The sequence below is a fragment of the Lontra canadensis genome, unplaced genomic scaffold, assembly GCF_010015895.1.
Source record: "Lontra canadensis isolate GAN:19392208 unplaced genomic scaffold, GSC_riverotter_1.0 scaffold109, whole genome shotgun sequence".
Taxonomy (NCBI): domain Eukaryota; kingdom Metazoa; phylum Chordata; class Mammalia; order Carnivora; family Mustelidae; genus Lontra; species Lontra canadensis.
The window spans coordinates 3,817,970-3,835,207 of NW_022631103.1; the positions used below are offsets into that span (position 1 = coordinate 3,817,970).

Genomic DNA, 17,238 nt, shown 5'->3' on the forward strand with positions numbered 1-17,238 from the left:
AGCTTTAAATAAGAAAGTCCCTTCCAAGTGCTTGGCATAGAGTTGAGCCCCTACGAAGGGGCTCAGTTAATATTAGCTATTAATAGTCATTCTGTCAATCATTGGTGGCTGTTCATAAATGGAGCCATTCATGGTTCAGTTTCTCAAGTCTCACATTTCTGCCAGGAAACTTCCCGAATCTTTATGCACCAACACCTGCGATTATGCAAAACTTCACTGAAAACCACCGTCAGCATTCATATCCAGAACATAAACAAATGAAGAATTTGCTGTTCGATACCCTGCCTCCCAACTTTCCAAAAAATTATTTTCTGGAATATAGAGAAAGATGCACTCTTTATTTCTATAGAAAACAAGTGTTCTTGGTTTTATGATCATATAACCCTGGAACTGTTATGTTTTTTCATGTAATGCATTTACATTAGAAGCTCCATAAAGGAGTACTTGTCAAGAGAAAACACAGCTGGTGCCCAATTACAGAGGTGACCGGGACTAATCGGCCAGCGGAGCTCTTAATTAAGCTGGACCCCAAACTGCGGGAGAGACAGCTGCTGGGGAACCGACGGGGCCCCACATACTTCCCCAAAGGCAGTGAATGAGAAGGGCAGAAGGTTTTCTTCAAGGGGCAGAGAGTTGGTGATTTCAGTGACCTCTGAATTTAAGATTTAAAGTCTGGCTTTGTAAAAGCTGATGCCTGATTTTAGCTCAGTCCTTTCCCTAAGAAGAAGCTCTTCGGACTCTACTCAGGTTTCAGCTCCTGTGTTATTTGTCATCACTGGACCCTGGAAATTTACAGATGGGGAAGGGAGATGGTCAACTTCAGGAAGTCCTTCAGTGATGAACTGTCTGCACTTCTCCCCTGCATGGCCATCTTCAGATAACTGCTTCTTCTTTACTAGCCCGCCATCGACAACACCTTGCTCTCGCCCACTCTGGCCCATCTCTGCTGCCTTTTCTGCTCCTCCTCCCACACTGCCCTCTAGACCCCCTATTGCACCAAATACCCTTTACTGAAAGCCTGGATGCTCTCTGTACCTATCTCCAGACCTTAAGTGGAACCTATATCCCTTGCTCTCTCTGTGGAGATGGCCTGTTTTTCCATATCCCCCAACCTGAAGGTCAAGAAGCAAGATCAATTTCTTCTTTGTCTCCGAGTTCTACTTAAGCCATAATCCTCTGCCCTCTGTGACACACACGCACACACAACCTACCAGGCATTTGGTAGCCACATGTGGGAGGAGACATTGTACCTGCTATGCGCTGAGTAGTTGCTCTGTGTGTGTATTTGTAAGGTAGGATGAAGTGTGGTCTAGGGACCCATGGCCTGAGGATCTCCTGGGGACTTCTCAGAAATGCAAATTCTCGGGCCACCCCAAGCCTCTTGGGGAGGGGGCCCAACAACTTGCTTTAAGAAGCCCCCCAAGGGGTTCTGATGCTTATCCATGTTGGAGAACCACTGGTTAGCATGTAAGAGCATGGGCTCTAAAGCCAGTCTACCTGAATTAAAATCCCACTTCCAACACACACTGGCATGTTACCTTGGCCAACTGCTGTGCTAGATGCTTCTTTTCCTCATTTGTATGGTGGGGGTAAAAGCGGTCCTACTCTGTAGGGTGCCCCAAGAGAAGCGAAGCAGCTGTAGATCTACAGTGTTTAGAACAGTGTCTAGCATGTAACAAGCTCTCATGAATGGTGAACTATTTTAGGACTATTGGAAATTTTATCAGACCCCTGGTCCTTGGTTGTTTGCATCTGGTTGTGTTCATCTATGTCTTTTCAGTGGCTCTTCTCCACCGGGTGCTTCTCCAGCTTTCCAGTGCAGAGGAAGGTGGGTTTCCACACACACCTTTCTTAGAGGTCTTATACTTCATGTTTCCATGTTTGACTATTTGAAAATAGCTTCTAAACCTCATCTCCTGGTAAAATTGACAGCCCAGGAATCCTCCCATAGATCCCCATTCTTCCCCAGGAATGGAAGCTTGACCTCAGTCCCAGGGACCCTCATCCTCACTCCACTCCAGCCACCCCCATTCAGAGCCACACCTGGCTCTTATCTGGATTGGCTGCTGCTCCATCCCTGAAATTTCAAATTGCAGGGTCCCATTCTCCAACCCTTCCCTCCCTCTTATCACTCCAGAGCTCTCCTCATCCTGGTTCTTGGCTCTCCTCCTGAATATCAGGCTCTGGACCCTCCTCCCTCCTTTTCTTCCTAGCCTTTCAGACTTTCCTGGCTTCTTATTCTTGCCATGCCTCTTCTCCAGCCACACTGGAGAGATAGTATGAACAAGAAATCAACTTTTCTGTTTGTCAACCACTTAAAATGGTTTTTGTTTTTGTTTTAAATTCCTGCAGCATGACATGTCTCATCCTTACTGAGGCAACTGCACTCCAGGTGGGTGTAAAGATGAAAGGAATTCATGTGAGCAGAGAGCACCAGGCCCAGTGCCTGCCCTGTGATTATTGCTCTGGGAATATTAGCTATTACTCTGACCACCAGAAACCATATGGCCCATGTCATTACCTTGTGATGTGTCTGTAAATCCCCAATTGAACTGCTATACACTAGTGATTATAAATTTCATCCTTTATCTTCCCACCAAACCCCTGGCCTTTGTTGGGAAAATAGAAGCAATCAGGTAGAACTTTTCCAATCACTTTTCTCTAAATCTACAAGTTTCAATCTCCTCCTGTTTTAGAGGCAGTTGGTTTCTGGGGTTGTGTTCCTGGACACTGAAATTGGAGGACAGTAGGAGTGGTTTCTAAGACTGGGAAAGGCTGAGCATCCATCCAACCATCCATCCGCCCATCCATCCATCCATCCATCCATCCATCCATCCATCATAAATACCTAGCAGGAAGGGGCCTTGAGCCTGGAGAAATGTGATTTGAAGATGAAGAGAAGATTGAGGTCTCAAGGGATAACCAGCTGGACCTCTTTTCTTTCTAAATCGGCACTCCCCATGCCATCTCCTGCCCACCCACCCAGGTACATGGAGTCATCAAAGGTGGGCAGTGGGAGGACTGGACTGAAGGTCCCAAACTAGGCATCCTGTCACCACCTGGGTATGTGGAGGAAAGGCGAGAAGGCCAGTGAGGAGCCCATGAAGAAAGGCTGAGGAAGGAGGTGGAGTGAGGATACCCCTCCGAGCTTCTGTTACTCTCCTGGGCTATGTGAGCAACTGACAGGCCAAGAAAGGCCCATGCACTTCCCCCATCTCCAGGCAGGCTTCTTTACAACCCCAGGCAGACAAACAGATGGTGATGTTTTTCCTTTCCAGACAGCATCCTCAGCAGCTGCCACTGACTCAGCCTCTCCACCTCTGTCTGGGTGCGGTAGACAGGCAGCTTGATCTCCAGGGTTGACGGTGTATGTGGCACGGGGTGTCAAGTCACAGACATCTGCAGACGTGGAGACCTTTGATTTTTGCCCAAGGCCCAGGACGTTTGCAACTCTCCTTCACCTGTCACTCAGCCTCACCAGCCAGCTCTGGACCCCAACAGCCATCAGTCCCTTCTGTGGACATGCGGATGGAGAGTCCTTGGAGGCACAGCAGGTATCAGCTGAAAGGGTGCTAGGGATTGGCCAGCATTCCCCCTTGAGGACAAAAAGAACCATGGGTCCCTTCTGGAGAGACCTGGTGGTCCCAGGTGCAGCCCCTGCTGAGCTAAGTAGTCAGAAAACCCCAGATGCCCCATACTTCTGGTCAAAGAAAATGCTTTAGTATGTAGCATTAATACATTTGCCTTTATACCCATGCCATTGCAAAGCGTCATTGCGCACACACACACACACACACACACGTGTGTGTGTATGTATACATGTATATGTGTATTTATGTCGATATTTATATATGGGGACAGGGGCCCATGAAGCCACAGGTGCCTAAAAAGCCCACATAAGTCCCCTTGCCCTGCATCTCTCGGGGGCTGTTTCCTCATCTGGAAAGTGCAGGTCGTGGCAGCATGGACACCGTGGACCATGGCTGTGCCCCTGCTCTCCCTGAGCTAGCTCTCACCTCTGCCCTTCCAGGTTCACCGAGTTGGGAAGGCTCCCATGGGACGTAACATCCAGCCCCTTCACATCAAGGCCTCTCTCTGCTGATACCCCGAGCTCCTACCGCTTTCCCCCGACACAGCTCTCCGGCTAGATGCCCCGAGCCTGGCGCAGACTGTTTCTGGACCAAGCTGAGCCTCCAGGGCAGCATGCCTGTGTACACTCAGGGCACCCTTTCCTTCTAAAGTATCCCCTCTTCTCTGCCTGGTGGTCTCCGACTCATAGCACCACTGCGTGATTTGTGGGGTCCCAGGCAAAATGAAAATGTGGGGCCTCTTGTTCAAAAATTTTAAGAACTTCAAGATGGCAATGCAGAGCGTAAAAACCAAGTTCTGAGCTCTTCTGAGCATGGGGCTAGGTGTGACTGCACTAGCTGCACTCCCAGGGAGCTGGGTCTGCCTTCCCCTCTTCTGAGATGAACTTGAGTATCACCTGCTCTTTGCAGCTGCCCTTGCTCCCCCAGACAAACAATAGGAAGTCAGTAAATGAAGCATTTCTTATATTCCAGGCACCGTGCCAAGCACTTTACAGCTAAGGTCTTGTTGAACCCCCATCACTGCCCCATGAAGTAGGGAGAAATTTGGTCCCCATTTCAGTGAGCAGATGGCTGAAGTGACCTTTAAATCAAGGGCTGCCCAAGTCCAGAACTCATGCTCTCACTGGCTGGACTGTACCAGCCCTTCTGACCCCATGGCCTCTCGAGCTTACCTCTGCCTTCTAATTTCTAAAAGCTCCAGGCCCAGGCCCTGCTCCCTCAATCCCAGGGCACCCATCCTCCCAGCACCTCTGGCCCCCCAAACATCCCAAGAGGCCAATGCCCCTTCTTCCAGAGTAGCTTCCTGTTTCCTAGGAGACAGACACCTGGGAATTATCCATCAGCTTTCTCACACTGCCTGTGACCACAAGACTGGGCTGTGTGGTCTCTGTAGGGTTTCATGAGCCCTATGCCTCACCCTCAGCAGCGGTCTTAGTTCAGACACTCCTTCTCCTTTGCCAGGCCTCAAGGTCCTCCTCACTTACCTGTCTTTTTCTCTAATCTGTCTGACCTGAGGCCATCTTGCCTTATACCTTATCTTATTTTATTTGTTTATTTATTCTTAGAGAGAGAAAGAGAGAGAGAATCTTAAGCAGCTTCCGCACTTAGTGCAGAACTGACACAAGACTTGATTTCAGGACCCTGAGATCATGACCTGAGCTAAAACCAGGAGTCAGATGCCTAGCCAACTGGGCCACCCACGTGCCCTACCATCCTGGCTCTTTAAAAATGCAAACCTGATCATGTCTTTCCTCTTCTAGATCCTTCTGTGGCTCCCCGTGTTCCTCTGGTCCCATAGCCTGCTACGTGAGACCCTGCCTCCCCTTGACTAGAGAACCCTCCCACATGATCATGACTGATTAATTATTTGAAATTCTCGGAGCGAGTCATGCTTTCTCATGCCCCCGTGACTGGGCTCTGATGCTCTCCACCTGAAATGGTCTTCCCAGAACTCTTAGAAAACTCCTTCCAACAAGCTGAGACTGATTCAGCCTCACCTCCTCCAGGCAGGCTTCCACACAGGCCCTTCCAAAGGCTGCTTAAGGGCTTCTCCTCCTGCACCCCCACCCCCACTCCTTGCCCGCCCCATGACTCCCAGAGCCCTCCTTTGGCCCAGCACTAACTTTTGTCTACCTCAGGGTTTAGACCCTTTTGAAAGGAGGGACCCCATCTAATTCATTTTGTCTTGCTGGCCTCTGGCACTTGACTTCCTTGCGATCTAGAAAGGACTCCGCAGGTATTTTCTGAATAAAATCTACAGACGAACGACAGGTGGGCCAAAATGGATCTGACCCTGTTCACCTGCGTGGATGGCTCCAGGGACCCCGTTAAAGCGCAAGTGGCCACAGCTCAACTCTTCACCCAGCAGAAGATAGGTGTGCAGGTTAGACTAGGAGCACTGGCGACTCTGGAAGGCAGATGGACCGATGGATCGATTGTGCTTGTAGCTTCTGAGGGGAGACTTCCATTCTCACGGAGAGGAGACAGGTAAGTGTACTTAGAAAATGAAGCCAATTAGTTTAAAAACTGAGACCCTAATTTCAGCAAAAAGCAAAAAGTTGCGTAAAGACTTAGTGTGATATGGTTCAGCTGTCATTTACATGGTCACATGACTACAAACACTACATTCTAACCAGATAATATGCTGGAACTAGACTGGGAAGCTGGGGGAGGAGGGTGGCTCTGTGGGGAAAGGCATTCAACGCTCTTCCTCCGTCGTACCAGGTCAGTAGGGCCCATGTCAGAAAACGAAGAAAGAGATGTTTAAACCCATGATTTAGAAATACAAAGTTAAGGGGCGCCTGGGTGGCTCAGTGGGTTAAGCCTCTGCCTTCAGCTCAGGTCATAATCTCAGGGTCCTGGGATCGAGCCCCACATTGGGCTCTCTGCTTAGTGGGGAGCCTGCTTCCCCCTCTCTCTCTGCCTCTCTGCCTACTTGTGATCTCTCTTTCTCGCTGTCAAATAAATAAGGTTTTAAAAATCTTAAAAAAAAAAAAAAAAAAAAGGAGATACAAAGTTAAATATTGGAAGCAATCCTGGTCAGTGACTGCCTCCGGGCCGTAAGATTAGAGTGTGGAGGGGAATGGGGTTAGGCAAAGGGCCTTTTAGAACTATCCAACTTTTTGCACTCAGCCCATGCTATTGGTAAAACACACATCATTTTTTTTAAACACTGTGGTTTGAAGGTAGCGATCTGTTGGGAAGCAGGCATCCCTGTCCTATCAGTCTGACTAATCTGAAACAGCACCGTGGGCCGTTCACCCAAGCCCTCCAGCCCTGGAACCGGACTGGGCTGGGTCGCCGCACCTGCCCTTAGTGACCCGACCCCACCCTCCCATGCACCACACCTTGGGCTCTCCCGAGACTGGTCTCCTCCCATTTCTGTAGGCACGGCATCTTCCTTGTCTGGGCTTTTGCTCGGGCCCTGCCTTTAGTGTCTGCCAACAGCTCTCCTTCCTTCTGCCTCCCTAGCGCTTCCCCCACCCCACTAAGATGACCCGAGACAAATGCGTTGTTCCCTTCTCCCAGGCCCACTGTGTAGACATTACGGAGCTTTGATATGCTGCACCTGCCTTCCCCAGAGCCTTTACTAGATTCAGGTAGGAAGGCTTGAGGAGCCAAGGTCCAGATCTACCTGTGCTATTCCTAGTCTCACTGAGTCTGCTTCTTTATCTGGAAACTTGAGATCTTTGGGCCTACTCCCTGCCGGGATGTTCGTGAGAGTCGTCTGACGGGCCAGTGTGGGAGAGCCCCCGCCGGCCACCGATTCCCAGTCCCCTCTTCTCTAGACACTTTCCCCTGACAGCTGCCTCAGGAGCAGCAGGCGAACAGCTCTCAGGTGTGGACAGTGGGCCGGCCCTGCCCCAAGTCATGTATCATCTCATCTAATTCCTGCACCAGGGAGCATTATCCCCATTTCACAGGTGAGGAGACGGAGGGCTCACGCAGGCAACCTGCTGATGAATATACGTGTCGCCCCCCGCATCAGACCACAAGCAGCTCAGAGGCAGGGAGCACTGCGCACCCACGTTCAAAGCCGTATCATTCACAACAGCCAAAATCTAGAAGCATTCCGTGTCCACCGTTGGGTGGATGAATAAAGCAGGGTCGTACGACGTTCGATGGAATATTACCCAGCTTCAGAGAGCGGAGAAATTCTGACACGTGCTACAACACGGATGAAGCCCGAGGAAACGATGCTAAGTGGAATGAGCCGGTCCCCAAAAGACAAACATAGTATGACTCTGCTGATAGGAGAATGAGTTTCACATTCGTAGACACAAAGTAGAAACGGTGGTTGCCAGGGGCCGGAGGGCTGGAAGAGTGGGGACTTGGTGTTTAATGGCTATAGAGTTTTAGTTTGGAAAAGTGAAAAAGCTGTGGGCGTGGATGGTGGGGCTGGCTGCCCGACAGTGGCAACCTACTTGAACTGGGTACCTACAAATGGTTAAGATGGTAAGCTGGGTGTTATAGGCTTCACCACAAGAAAATTAAAACAAAAAAAATGATAAAGTTAAGACAGAAGTTAGGATAGAGGTTACCAGGGGCTGGGACGAGGGGGGAAGGGTGAATCCTTTTTTAATAGGTACAGAGTTTGCTGTGGAGAAGAAAATGTTTGGGTATAGATAGCAGTCATGGTCACACCACACTGCAAATAGTTAAAATGATGCATAATATATCGTGAACATCTTTCCCCGCTGCCCCACTCCCCCACACACACATAGATGAGGCATCGAGCCCCTGTGCTACAATAACTTTTCTACACCCAGAGTCTCAAGCAGGGCCTGGCACAGAGTGGGTGCTCAGAAGTGTTTTTCAATCCGTAAAAGCTTCTGTTGCGAGTTCCACGGATGTGTGCGACCCCCCAGGACACAGAGGGTCGGCGTTACCGACACTGCAATGACACACTGGGAGAGCAGCTATTCATTCCTGGGCATTTTAGATACACATCCTAAGATTGCTAAGAACTAGCAATTACAAAGTACTTATTCCATGCTAGATACTGTTCCACAAGGTTCCCCGCCTTACAACAATACCTCTGAGACTGTTAGGATTATAATCACTATTTTGTGCCTGAGAAAGCGGAGACACAGGGCAGTGAAATTTCTTGCCAGCAGTCACACAGTCAAACCCGAGTGGAAACCCAGACCTGCCCCCAGGGAAGTCTGGTTTGCTGAAGGTTCCTGGTCTGGGCTTTTGCAGGGTGCTGTGCTGTCCCTGACTTTTCTGCATTCTCCCCAGAGCTCTCCAGGAGATCAGACAGAGCACCTTCCAGAGGAGGAGGGGCGTTAAGGAGCAGGCTTTGAATGGGAACCAGCCCAGGCCTGGTTCAAGACCTGGCCTGGGTTTTGTTGATTATGTGACCCTGGACCAGCGACTGCACCTCTAATCTGGGCTCTCATCTGTGCCATCGCTGTAGCAATAGTATCCATCTCACAAGGTTTTTGTGGGGATTAAGTAAATTAGTAAGTGCGCACCTCTTAGTGAGGGTGGTGTTAAGGCGTGGGAAGCACACACGAGGTGGGAAGCAGGATCGCACTCCCCGACTTCCTGGAATGATCTTGGGCAACTTTGCTTCCTCTCTGCGCCCTGCTGATCTCAGTTATGAAACCGAACTGCTAAAACCAACCCCACAGGTTTATGGTGAGGATTAAGCCAACACCATGTTTTGTATTTATATCTATTTATAACTCTAGCTCATTCTGCAAAAGTATTCAAGGCAGCTAACGACAATACAGGATTATTTTTAACTTGAAAATGCAGAATTTGGGGCAAAGAGAAAGGGATGGCAAGGGGGAGAAAAAAGAGGAAATGAGGTGATTTTTTTAAAGGGCCCAGTGGCCCTGGCATGGATTAGACATTCAATGTGTATCTAGCATTATCTTCGGGCGGTAACGTCTGGTCTTGGTGAGTCTGGGTACTCGAGATGCAGTAAGTGACAGCCTTGACTTGGCGTGAGAGGTGAAAGGGACTTCTCTCATCTCAGGGAAAGGAAAGTAGAGGGGAGCTTTGTCGGTTGGGGTCCTACCTCTCCATTCAGAGAAGCTCAGACTTTGTTTGCTTTACACACTGGCCTTCTTCGTAAGATTTCACTTAAAGTGTTCCACTACTTATAGAGAGAGAAGAAAAAGGGAAACTATTAAAAAAGGAAAGAAAGGGAAGAAAGGAAAGGAAAGGAAGGAAGGAAGGAAGGGGAAGGGAGTGAGGAAGAAAAGGGAAGGGAAGGAAAGGGAGGAAGGAACAAATGGAGAACAGCACTGGTAAATTTCTTTCAATTTAAAGAGACATACTGAGGCTCAGAGGAAGGCAGTGAATGCAATTGGCTTTTTATATGTTTTGTAGGACTTTTCATATGGAGAAACCCACCAAACACAAAACAAATCCTTTATTAATGGATCTCGAGGCAGCAAACATTTCTGGGGCCCCTCCTATGCTCACACCATTATGCTAGGAACAGAGCTGTGAAAAGACACATTCGTGCTCCAGGAGTTCACAGTCTAGAAGCAGGGTCAGAGGTCCAGAGACCAGAATGAAAGGTGCCACCACAGGCTTAGCCTGTCTGTAGGAGAGTCGGCCCAAGTGGAGGGCCCAGGACAGCTTCACAGAGGAGGGTGTGCTGAGCTCAGTCTCCAGAAAGGAGTCGGGTTTTGTCAGGGAGCCTGTGTTAGGAGAAGTTCACCCTGTTTTCCTGATCTCAGCACGCCCTGTATTTTCTGTCACTACTTGTTATTACCTGTTTAACTGTCTTCGTTGCCAGGTTCTCAGTAATCTGTGGGCAGGAACCCTGTCCATTCCCCATGCTGCATCCAATACCCCCAGTACAGGAGAAGGAAAGAATGAGGGAAGGAGGAAGGTAGAATCCAGCGGTGGGAAGCAGTGGGTTCCAAGAATTTTGGGTTGTTCTGGATGGTTCTAGGCTTCCACAGATGGCTTGAGTCCAATAAGACATTGACAGGATTTTATTCGGTGATGATGATGTCCTGATTTTGGATTCAGAGAATAGGGAACTCTTTGTGGTAAAGGTATGGTAGCAGATCTAATGTTGGAGGAATCTGGAATCTTGGGTTTGAATGACCTTCAGGGCCCTTCGGTAACCCCAGGCTCCACTCATCCAACAGATCATGGACCATGTACAATGAACAGGAAAAGTGGTTCCTGTGCCCCAGAGACCTGTCCATCCTGGCATTGTAGTTAGCGGCCTTCTCTGTCCTGTGGGGCGAGCTATGGAATACATCTTCTGGCTCTTACTAGATCACACCTGTCCATAGTTTTGAGTGTTCACTTCGTGGGATGAGTTTGACTTACTATTAATTTCATGGACTCTAAAATGTGATAGATCACGGGGCATACTCCAATTTTAGAGATGCCTGAATCAGTATCTTAGGATGTAAGAGCTCTGGTACAGTGATCCTTAATTTTTTATAATAAGTTACATGATACTGTATGTACTTTTTTTTTAAAGATTTTATTTATTTATTTGACAGACAGAGATCACAGGTAGGCAGAGAGGCAGGCAGAGAGAGGAAGGGAAGGATACTATATGTACTTTTGAGAAACCAAAGCTCAGAAGGTTACCCACTTTGTCCTCAAACCCCTGACTCACACTTAGCAGAGCCATATGGTTTCAAGGGCTCCTTCTCTCCCCCACTCCCTCCCACCTTTCCGTCACTACCTAGAGCATCAGGAGGTCCGTTCCATCATCTTTCAAGGCCTTTCTAAGATTTCGGTCAATTTTGCTACCATAGGCAAAGCTCTGACCCTTTCTCTTGGCCGCCGAGCCTGGAAATATTTGGCAAAGTTATCTTGCTGCCTCCTCCTTACATTCTCTGAGCGAGCAGACCAGTTTCCCCCCCATCATCTCATAAATTGCCAAATGAGCCCAGAACTCCTATGTGGCCCACGTCCTCTAGTCTGTCGCTTGAGTAGAGCACTCCTATTTTCCTCATAGACTCGGGCACCCCTCCAAGAAGTGGGGTGTGATGGGTGCCTCTTCCTTGCTCCTCCCCCTCTTCTTCTTCTTTCTCTCCCCCCCCCCCCCTGTTGTTTTTGTATTAACAAAAGATGAGCCTGCTCACACCCCTGGCAAAATTCTCTGCCGTCACCCATGTACCTCTGACGCGCGTGTGGCAAAACCAGGGCAAGTCAGACTAGTCAGTGGGAGAAACCCTAGTTTCAGATGGCCTGGGGCCTTGTCTCCTGCTTGTGCTAGAACTTTAGAAGGAAGATGGGCCCAAGCCAATCAGACCCAAACTAGCAAGATAATGGATGCAAGGAACAGGTGGGGTCTGGCTTGTTCCTAAATACAGTCGCTGATTTTCACAGATCCGCCGGTAGGTAGATGGGAGAGCTGGTGGGGGTTTTGGAGTCCGCAAGTGTGGTCCCTCATGGAGCAGAGGAAGATGGGATGCCCAGAGTCATAAAGGGGCTGGACTGAGGTCACACCGCTCATGGCAAGAACCGTTACTTACACAGATTGAGTATCAAGACATATCCCATTGCTAGAGGCAAGTGCAGATGCCGGGAAGGGTGACCGGCCTGGGTGACTTATGGTGGGTGCAGATTGCCCTTCTGGGTCTGACTCCCCGCCGCAGTGGGCTGCCACAGCCTCTGCTGGAGCCTCTCACCTTTCTTCCCCGGAAGTCACCCCAGCTGTCTGCTTTGGGCTTCCGGTCAGAGGTTTGCATCAGGTTCTCCCTGTTCCTGCTCCCCTCTGACCTTGTGCTCTAGACATTTAGGCTGCACTTGAGCCTCATGAAGGACACCTTGCCTTATATCTGTGCCAGAGCCCTGGCTCCTGCCTTGTCCTTCGGCCAGTTTCCCAGAAGGCCAAGTGTGGTCCCTGCTTCCTTCATCCCCAGGCATTTCTCCTCGCTGCTGTGGGACCTGCTGGCAGGCTGTTTTTCCTACAGCTGGGAATACCCCTGGCAGCTTGGCCCAACTGTCTGCAGTGGCATTGACCCCTCCAGGCCTGAATTCCACATTGGCATGACAACCAGGGTATCTGGGGGTCTCTGGGTCTGCCCCAGCCCAGGGTCTGCCTCTCTCTGATGGTCAGACCCTGATCCTGGCACATAAGATGGCTTTTCAAGCTTGCCATCTGTTTGACTTTAGCTTTTGGAAAACTGTCTTCCCTCTTTCATGCAACCAGTGCTTATTGGATGACTGACTCCCAAAGGCAGTGGTTCTCAGTCTTGAGTGTGGTTTAGAATCAGCCCAGGAGCTTGGTAAACGGGCCCACACCTTAACGATTCTGGTCCCGTGGCTCTGGGGCTTGGCCCTTGGGAGCTGCATTTTTTATGAGACCGCTTGGTGATTCTGAGACAGATGCTAAGAGAAAACATGTTGGAGATATCTTGTTCTTCTAAAAGAATGGTGGAGGTTCATGAAGATAATAGGAATCTCACATATGCATGTTCGATGACAATGTACAAGGCAATGTTAGTTCAGCTTTACCACCCTTGGATTAAAACAAAACCCAAAGGAAACCAAATGTATCTCTGAACTAGTACAGAAAACAAAGACTCTGGAGTCAGAGAGTTATGGTCCCCTGGACAAGTCACCTAAACTTTCTAACACTGCGTTCGCTTGTCTGCTTACTGGGGATCTTAATCCTACCTTAGAGCATTGAGTGACATGTTGTAAGTGACATGATCATTTTAACACCTGGAAAGTGTTTGGAGAACCAAGGAAGAAACAAAGGTAAGATTTGCCAAGAAGTGGGCACAGGACCTCCTATGCACTGTATCTTTGGCTTCTCAAGGCAGCCTGCCAGGGAGGGGTACAGATTCCTCCACTTGGGAGTCCCCAGAGTGGCTTGTCCATGGCTTGTCACTAAGCTAGCCACGAGGGTGGAATTCAGACTCAGGTCACTCTCACTTGAGAGACAGAACTGTGGCCTGCTACGGTGCTGTGCTGCTCAGAGACGCAACAGAGAGAGTCCTTTAAACAACTCCTTTGGGATTCGCTCTCTATCCCCTGACATCACACTGTAGAGAGATCACAGGTCTGGGAATGAGGATGGTGGCTACTCTGGCTCCCGTGATGATGGCTGTGCGACCCGGGGTCAGCTTCTCCACTCCGGACTGAGAAGCCCTGATTCTGTGTGAGGTCTGGACTATGCAGTGGGCTATTGGGGATACCCGCTATGTTGCCCTAACAGAAGTATCTGATCAGTTGGGGGGCAGAGGAGCAATGTGACTCTCCCCATTCCCCATTGGGGGCCCTACCTCTTCTCCCCTTCCACTCTGGGGGCCAGCACGTATTTCCCAGGAGGTGGGGATGCGTAGGAACCCCTGTGCCTCTCAGAAGAGGGTAACCTCTGCTTCCAGAGTCGGTGGGCACTGCCAAGGACAGGGTGACCATTGATGGGGGATGGTCTCCCTTTGCAATGCCAGTGTCTGCCATGATGGGGGTGGGGGAGACACTGAAACACATCACCCAAAAACCACAACAGAGGCTGGCCACGTAAATCATTTACCCCGGCTTCTATTGAGAGAAGATTTACTCTTCCTGCTGGGAACATCAGAAACAACCAGACCGCCAGGAACTCAACGAGGTCAGAGCAGGGGAAACCTCCAGGCAGACCTCTTCCTGGCAGCACAGGGCAGAGGGTAAGAGCATGGGCTCAGGAGTGATATGCCCTCGGGTTCCGGTCCTCACTCTGGCATCTGCTGGTTGGGTGAACTTGGGCAAGTCATTTGACCATGGAGGATCATTTTCCTAATTTTTAAAATGCGGGTAACAATAATACCTGCCTTGTGCGCTTGCATGAGTGAACACATGAAGACCGAGGTGTGCCCCACAGCAAGTGTGCAGTGAACACCTGTTCTCGCCCAAGCCTCAGCTAACCACACCGAGGGGGTTAGGCTGTTTCCTCCTTCATCTATTCCAGTTCTCCAAACTTTTATTAGCAGCTGCTAACTGCTGGGTTGAGTTTTAGGCATTGGGTATACAAAGATACAGAAAACATAATCCTTGCCTCAAGGTTTGCGGTCTAAAATTCCTAAAATTGTTGACCCAACCACCCAGATATGAGTGCCCATAGTGATGGTGCTAATAATATTAATAATAATAAACACTATGCCGTTTACTGAACAAGTCTCACTGCAGGCTCACTGTTGGACACTATATATGCATTGTTTCTAATACTCAGTGCAATCCTTTGGGAAACTGAGGAGGAAGACTGAGGTGGGAAGAACCGGGGGTGGGGGTGTTTGCTAAGTAACTTATCCAAGGTCCTGCAGCTCCGAATGGTAGAGCTGGGATTCCTGTTCAGGTGCTACAGCTTCTGAAGAAGACCTCTCCTCCCCCAGGCTGCCTCCAGTGCCCTCACTCCCCCGTCTTCCCCCACGGCTTTCCAGAAAGCTTTCCAGAAAGGCTGGCATTTTCACAGGACCTCATTCAATCCACCCCACCACCCCCCCGCCAGGAGGTAGGAGCCTTTATTACTGGACCCATTTTCCAAGCGAGGGAACTTTATTACTGGACCCATTTTCCAAGCGAGGGAACCAAGAGCAGGTGAAACAATTTTCCACTGTCGCTCAGCTAGTGAGTTACAAAGACACTGCATGTCTTAAGATCAAAGAAAAGGCAGCTCCTAGGCTGCTGCTTGGTGAGAAGCCTTTTGCAGAGGCGAAAAATATGTGCAAACAAAACCAACAGCTTTCTTTATGTTCCCCAAAGTTGCTAAAAATGCCTGCGGGTTTGCACACAAGCAGACGCTGTGTTCACAATGCGGTGTGGCTTCTGTCGTTGGCTCTGGCAAGAAGAGACCTGGCAGGTATTTCTCACATCTTTGTTAAACACAGGCAGCAGACAAGGGAAGGAGTTCCAAGGTAGTCCCAGGGTGTGGATTTCTGCCAAGACTCCTTTCATTTGTCGTTAAGTTGGTGGTGGTGGTGGGGGAGACAGCTCACAGATAAGTCCACAATCCTGGGGGGGGGATCTGTGATGTGGTGGAAAATGCATTCCTTGTAGTCAGACAGTCCTATGTCCTGATCCAGATTCTTTTGCCTGCAGGCTGCCTGACCTTGGCCAGGTTGCTTAGCGTCTCTGAGCTAACCACCCCCCGCCCCGCCCCAGCTCTGCCCATCTGTAAATCAGGTAGTCCCTTCTGCAGGAGTGCAAGCTCCATGAAGGAAGCAGTGTTTGTCTGTTCCACTTCTGTCTTCCGGTGTCTAAGACAGTACCTGGCAGAGTGAGTGCTCCTACTTAGTAGAATGAATGAATGAATGAGTTGCTCTCTTGGACGATGGTTGTCAGATTGAAAGAAGATCCTGGATATGAAATTGCTTTACAAACTGCAAATTGCTATACGAACGTGAGGACTCATTACTATACAGAAGGTGGTCTGGGTTCTTTTGAATACTTGTATTCAGTCAGTCAGCGATTGCACAGTGAGCTTCGCCTTGGGCCTGGCATTGGGGTTCACTAGGAAATATGAGACTGGCTTCCTTCCTCCGAGTGCTCACAGTCCAGGAGGAAGATATACAATGAAATCAAGCACGAAAATGCAGTACAGGTGAGCATAGGGTGCTGTGGGAGCAGAGAGGAGACAGCGACCCATCCCACACTGGAAAGGTGTAGGTCGGGAAACTTTCCGGAAAAGGCGTTCTGGGACAGTCCCAATTTCAAATCCGCTGTCAGAGTTTTCCCAGCAAACTTAGGCCTTTGGGCCACTGGGTGTCTTTATGACACACTGTCACGTCTCATATTGTCATTTTCATTATAGTCACTCCCTGACATACAATTTCTCTTGTTCCCACTTGACTCATTATACTGTTGGGCAAAAACCCAACTCTGGTCAAAGGTGACTCTCACCTACTCACCTTGTGCATTAACCAGGACCTGAGAAAAACATCCAGACATTCTCATTACTGCCTGACAAGCTCTAGTTCTCCTCTCCAGGCACTCTCTCGTTCTCAGCTGTTTCGAACTTTCTCCTCTATCCTGTGAACTCTGCACCTCCTTCCCCATCATCGCCTTCAGCTGAAGATCTTGCTTCCTGCCTCCTCTGAGGAAATAGAAGCCAGCAGAAGAGAAGTTCCTGGTGCTCCCAACCATGTCCATCATGGTGCAGCCTCGGGTGGGGTGGTCTCCACCCATGGGCAGAAGCCAAGAGAGACTTCTGGAGACATAGGACTCTCCTCACCCAGGGAACAGCCTCCACCCCGTCTGGAGGTGTGTGAGAGAGAGAGAGTCTTCCTGTTGACTCACTGGGCACCTGGCAGGGTGAGCTTGGGGGTGGAAAGGTTACTGAGAGGCGGAGAGAACCTGGTGGGCTAGGCTGTCAGCATCGGCCTCATGGAGGTGGGAGAGGAACCTAGGTGGACACAGAAGGACAGCAGGGCCTGGGATTGTGAGCAGGCAGCCCCCAGGTGGGAGAAGAGCAGACGCCATGTCTTCCAAAGTTGGAGCCCACACACATGGCCTGACTTAGAAGGCAGTCACTGAGAAGCACATTGGGAAGGATGCTGGTTTCTGAAGAAGGAGGCAGATGCTGCCCAGCGTGACCTCTGCTATGACAATTCTTCATACTTCCTTGTCCATTCTTCTGAGAAATCCTCATGAGAGGCCGTAGCGAGGGTCTCCTCTGGGCACCAGGGGTGTTGTATGCATGCAGAAGGGGCAGCTCCTTCCCTCACAATAA

General features: G+C 49.7%; 1 pseudogene; it reads left to right on the forward strand.

Moving 5' to 3' along the window:
* Nucleotides 1-5,871: 5,871 nt before the first annotated feature.
* The window catches only part of LOC116856405, a 197,528-nt pseudogene continuing 186,161 nt past the window's right edge, over nt 5,872-17,238 (forward strand).